The sequence below is a fragment of the Enhydra lutris genome, unplaced genomic scaffold (genome assembly GCF_002288905.1).
Source record: "Enhydra lutris kenyoni isolate GAN:26980312 unplaced genomic scaffold, ASM228890v2 scaffoldscaffold130, whole genome shotgun sequence".
Classification (NCBI taxonomy): Eukaryota; Metazoa; Chordata; class Mammalia; order Carnivora; family Mustelidae; genus Enhydra; species Enhydra lutris.
In genome coordinates, this window is record NW_019154214.1 from 434,877 (window position 1) to 441,014 (window position 6,138).

At 43.6% G+C, this 6,138-nt stretch overlaps 1 protein-coding gene across 1 annotated transcript in view; it reads left to right on the forward strand.

Annotated features, from left to right (window-relative positions):
• The first annotated feature begins 2,830 nt into the window (after window positions 1-2,830).
• LOC111139959 (zinc finger X-chromosomal protein-like) overlaps window positions 2,831-6,138 on the forward strand; it is a 60,644-nt gene continuing 57,336 nt past the window's right edge. Inside the window, exon 1 of the mRNA XM_022492352.1 lies at window positions 2,831-3,186. The gene's annotated coding sequence lies outside the window, so the exon portion shown is untranslated. The remainder of the gene's footprint in view (window positions 3,187-6,138) is intronic.

Genomic DNA, 6,138 nt, shown 5'->3' on the forward strand with positions numbered 1-6,138 from the left:
TTTTTTTTATTAAGCGGTTTAGTAGTTGCTCCAGGATAACCCTTCTTCCTCTTTCCTTGTCGATGTACTCAGTTACTCTGGCAAGCGAATTTTCATTTTACTTAAAAGAATTTTCTTTTTTAAGAGAAGATAAAAAACGGCGATGGTTGCTAATTTTTCCTGCAGTCACAGCAATGAGGAAAACACTTTTTCTGCGCGCGGGAGTTTGAGGACTTGCAAACACCTCGAGAAGGCAGTTCGAGGCGAAGAGGCGGATGGTCTCCAGGGAGGGCCCAGGGGTGAATGAGGCCCAGGGAGACGGGGGGGGGGGGTGTTGGGGCCGACCAGAGCCGGTCCGGTGCCGGCTACCTCGCCAGCTATGCCGCCACGCCAGGGTGGCCAGACCACGGCTTCGCGGCGGCTTTACGGCCGAAGCCGCAGCAGCAGCGCGTGTGCGGCGGCGACTGGAGAGTGCGCGGAGGAGGAAAGAACGTTGTAAGAGACTTCGGCCGACGGAGACCCCGCCGCTTAGGAGGCCCCGCCGCTTAGGAGGCCACCGGGCTCCCCGCTTGCGGGGCCTGAGTGGCGCCAATACCAGATACCGGGGTATCCGCACTTCGGCGGGATCCTGTCAACCCTTCCGCATTTTCCTGGGTATCTCTCCCCGGCGGTGACGTGACGTGCTGACGGTGGGCCCTAGCCGGGTAGCTGGGCCGCTTTTTGTCAGCTCCGAGCTCGGCCCCTCCTCCCTCCCTCCGCCCGCCCCACCAGCCGGAGCCCGGCCCAGTGCTCGAAAGGAAGGCCGGCCTGCAGCGCTCGGCCGGGTTGCCGACTGTCCGCACGCGCATCCGGTGAGTTCCGGGCTCTGCCACTGCCGTGGGGCCTAACGCTACTAGCGTGGCCTAGTCCGGGGCCCGGGAGACGCCCTTCCGCCCACACCGGGTGGTAAGGCGGAGGGCTTAGAGCAGGCCCGGAGGAGGCCGCAGTTAGGCCGGGGAGGAGCCTGACCGCCCTGAGCTGCGGCGGAGGTGCGTTCCGTTGACTGGGGGGTGGGGCGGGGGGTAAGGGAGGCTGGGGGATACCCGGTGGAGGGAGAGACGGCGTCGAGGCCCGCCTGCGGCTCCTCGCGATGCCGAGGCCTAACTAAGAGGCGAAGGTTGCGGGCGTGAGGTGAAGGCTGCAGGCAGGCCGGAAAGATTTTCTGCTATGTAAATATTGGAGGGGGAGTGGGGAGGGAGGGGAACAAGATGGTGGCGAATTTACGGCTGCTGCTTGGACGGTTGAAGGGGTTGTCGGGAGGGGGAGTCGCCATCTTGAAGGTGGTGTTTGGGGATAAAATTCCGCTACAGTCCGTGAGGGGGTGTTGGAGAGCCGCCACCGGCGGCAGCGACTGCGGCAGCTCCGGTGACCGGCCCCGAGGCCCCGCACAGCGGCGGGTGCGCGCGGAGGGGGCGTGCTCCGTTCTCATGGCTGCTATTAGCCTTGCCGCCATGACGGGCCCTCGTGCTACCGGCGTTGGGGAGTAGCCCTACCCTTTGTGACAGTCATCCTTGGCTTCCTGTTTTCCTCCCATTTATGCTGCATCGCTTTCGGTCCTCCGGTCGGTTGGTAGTCTATAAAACATTTTTTACTTAAGCAGATTCATTTGTGGCTTCTAGACGCCTACAGTGAGGTTTTCTACCGTTGTCTCCCCGAGAATCTCAATAATAAAAATTGAATTTGATAGGGAGGAAAAAGTTCTCACCACTCCTTTATACAGTAGTTGTGAAAAGCTGCATTTTGCAAACCTGAAATCGGAGAAATAAGTTAGAAGGCTACTTACTTATTTGGAAAAACTTTGAGATCTCTGTTTAAATGGTTATTGATCACTTCATAATAGTTATTGAGTAGAAAATGAGTTTCTGTGGAATCACAACAAAATTTGATGTGCTGTGTACGGTTTACATACTTGGAGCTATTTAGGTACTCTGTTGGCGTTTTAAGGTGCAGTTCCATACCTTACGGTACTTTAGATTGCTTACAATTGGACTTTGATGGTGAGCTCAGTGCAACCGATGCACGGTGTAGGAAAGATTATGAAAGTTCTTAAAATGCACGTGATGGTTGCAGTAACTTCACCTGGTAGATTACTTTAAGACGCATAAGTCTCTATTTCCAGCATCAGGAAAGTGTTCCTGAAATCGGTGGCATTTTGGAAATGTTATATACTAAAAGAGAATGGTGGGACTTTGTTAGGTGGAGGTGTGAGTGAGCGAAGGGCATTCTTAAGGCGACAGTAAATTTACAGTTTCCTAGAGTGCGTAGGATAGGTAGGAAAGTCCTGGAAATTCTGCCTGAAAAAGGTAAATAATGATATCTGGAGACTGATTTCTAGCAGAGTGATCAAACACCTCAGTTGTACTTCATTTATTTAGCAGTTTTGGATCCAGTCATTGGAAAAGTTTCAAAGTTGAGAAATAATGACAGCAAGTAGTAAGTAAATCACTCTTTTCATTACTAGAAAAATTATAGAGTGTTCCTACTTTTCACGCGATTCATCTCTCGACAGCCGTTCTTTTCTGCCCTGAATTCTCATTCCAATAATCTATTGCCCAGAAGTGTTACACTTTCTATACTGAGTATTAATAACAGTATTTTACCAAGGCATTTTGAAGAGTAGGTTAGAAGACTTAATTCCTAAAATTTCAAATGGCCTCATGCAAATTCCCCTCCCTCCCTGAAGTAATTCCTTCCAGAAAGTGTACTCTTTTTTACTCTCCACTAAGCCAAAAGTCGTATTTTGATTTATATATATAAATGTCCTAGATTAGAAAGTTTAAGGAAATACATGGAGCACTTGTTTCCTGAATTTTGTAATACACAAAGCAACCCTCCTACTTGCCTAGCAATGGGTCAAGTCCTGGTGAGAGGGATTCTCATGTTTTTCATGAAGGTCCACACTTAGGAAAGTTTGAGAAACTGGGTTACAGGAGACAGACTAGAAACAAGTTGTTAAAGCAGTCTAGTTGTAGAGGTGTTAAGGAAAAACGTAAACTGTAGAAGTAGTTGCTTTATATCTTGACAGCTGGGAAAGACATAGAAGAGCTCTAAAGAAGATAGAATTATTTGCTGCACAGTAATGCAGCAGCAGCAGATGTTCCAGTGCAGCAACAATGGATGTTCGAGATTAAGATTAATTTAGAGTCGAATGTATAATTAAGAAGACTGGTAAGTGTATAACTCTAAAAATTTTCTTTAAAAAAATGTTTAACTAAATGTTTTTTGCTTGAAGAGGTAGACATGATGATGATCTGGAACTGATTGGTAGATTATTAATTAGCCAACTATTGTGAATAAATCAGGTATTAATTTTTAATTTATATATATTTTCCACAGCTTCCCTAATTTTTAAAAATATAGAGTGCTTTCTGTAAATGGTTACTTTCTGATTGTTTACATTTGCATTTTCACTAATTAATCTTGGTGTTACTTTTTTTCTGCATATTGTCAATAACAAACTTATTTTCTTTTTAAACTTTATATCCCAGTCTTTAAAATCCATCAACCCCATAAATTACTTTTTTTTTTAACTTAGCTAAGAAAGGTAGATCTCCATCTGTTATAAACATTTAATTTCTTCAACTTCATGCTACTCTTTTATTTTTATCTAGGCTTTCTTCCTTTTTCTTTTGGTGCAGGAAAAAAATCTTTCTTCCATGCCCAGCTATTCTGCCTATCCCTGACACTCTCGATGACTTTTCTCTCTCATAAATATGACTAGGTTTGATAATTCTATAAACATCTCACTTATACTGTGTTTCTTTGCACCAGTCCTTTTATTTCATTTTAATCCACTTATTTATAAATCAGTATTTACCAAACTCTTCTGCACCATGTTAATTGGGGTGTCACATAAAAGTGTTTCTGTGGGGCACCTCAGTGGCGTAGTCATTTAACATCAGTCTGTCTCTTGATCTCAGCTTGTCTTGATCTCAGGGTCATGAGTTCAGTTCCCTGGTAGACTCCACAAACAAAACAAAAAAACAAAAAAGTGTTCTCTACTTTCTCTGCTGTGGTTCTCCTTTTTTCACTTTTAAAGATTTTATTTTTAAGTAGTCCCTGTACCCAGTGTGAGGCTCATTGTACAACCTGCAGATGAAATGTCACAAGCTCTACCAACTGAGCCAGCAAGGCACCCCTGGGGTTATTTTTAAAATGTATATGGGGGCTATGTCATGAATTTCTTCTTCTATCCTTTTTCTTCTTGTCCTCGCTGTCCTTTATTATGCTCACCTTGTTGTCCAAGTTTCTTACCTAGGATTTCCAGGTGTCTGCTGTATCCAGCTAGCTTGCTGATATTCCATAGTTAATATGACTGAAGTAAAATTTGACAGACACATAGTAAGTGCCTGAGAATGTTTATTGAAAATCTGTTAATCCATGGAGTTCCTAAAAGCTTCTGCTTCATTACTTTCTATTTGTGACTCCATTACTTTCTGAGGCTTGCTCTTCTGTGCCACATGGAGCAATGTAGACAAATTTAATTTAGCAATAAATCTGTTATATCCTAACTAGATGATATTTTGTCTCCACAAATTTTGAAGATCCTTATTGTAGAGATAATTTCTCATTTTGTTTTGTCCCCCATCAGAATGATCTGGCACATAAACATCATCTCATTAATGTATATTCACAAATACATTATTTTAATGATTTATTACTGAGATTTTTATGGAGTTGAGTAGCTTTCCATTTGAAATTAACTAGCTAGGGGCGCCTGGGTGGCTCAGTGGGTTAAAGCCTCTGCCTTCGGCTCAGTTCATGATCCCAGAGTCCTGGGATCAAGCCCCGCATCGGGCTCTCTGCTCAGCGGGGAGCCTGCTTCCTCCTCTCTCTCTGCCTGTCTCTCTACCTACTTGTGATCTCTATTTGTCAAATGAATAAATAAAAAAAAAAATCTTAAAAAAAAAAAAAAGAAATTAACTAGCTAAATAGATACTGTATTTCGACAAAAGACATTCATTAGTACACTATATCCATGTTACGAAAGCACCAGGTCAAAATGGACACTCAGGAATAACTCCAATTTGGAATGTGTGCAGCCCTTTATTCTTACCAAATTATTTTTCAAAGAATGATTTATAAACGTGTCTAATTACTTACAGAGTGTAACATAAAGAAGTCACTTTTTTTTTGTTTTTTTAAGCAGTCTCCAAGCCCAACTTGGGGCTTAAACTCAACCATGAGATTGAGAGTCCTGTGCTCTACCAACTGAGCCAGTCTGATGCCCCTTACTGCTTTTTTTACAAGAGGATTTTTTGTGGAGAGATGTACATCAAGGAATCTGTGGTCTTTAGGGGTCTGGGTGGCTCAGTTGGTTGAGCGTCCCACTCTTGATAATGGCTCAGGTGGTGATCTTGGGGTTGTCGGGCTCCATGCTCACTGGGGAGTCTGGTTGAGATTCTTTTTCCCTCTCCTTTGCCTCTTGTGCTTCTCTCCCTGTCTCTAAAATAAATAAATAAATCTTGATGGGGGAGGGGAGGAATCTGAACTCTTGAAGGTCTTTTAAAAATGTAATTAATATTAACATGTTAAACATATAAATGATAAAATGCTCCAAAAGTGCTGAAAAGGGTCACTTAGATAAAATAAAGTGATAACATTTTCTTTATTTGTTTCATTTCTTTCTTTATTTAAAGAAATCTTGCCTGCAAATTCAGTTAAAGGGTTTTCCTCACTTCATCCCAGCTTTCTTTTTTTCCCAGAAGTCATTGGTATCCTCACATATAGGTACTGAAATAATCTTTGAGTGATTTACTGTTATAGAGAAGGTTAGGTTAAGTATGTCATTTAACATATGTTTAACATCTGGTTCTAGGTTACTAGTTCTTAAAATGACCTGGAACCTGTGGAGATTGCTGATACCTTTGTAGAGTGCCTGTGAGGGAAAGATTATTTTTATAGTAATACTAACAAGTATTGGGGCACCTGGGTGGTTCAGTGGGTTAAGTGTCTGCCTTCACCTCAGGCCTTCGCCCAGAGTCCTGGGATCGAGCCCCTGCATCAGGCTCTCTGCTTAGCAAGAGGCCTGCTTCTCCCTCTCCTACTCCCCCTGCTTGTATTTCCTCTCTCACTCTCTCTCTCTCTCTGTCAAATAAATAAATCTTAAAAAAAAAAAAA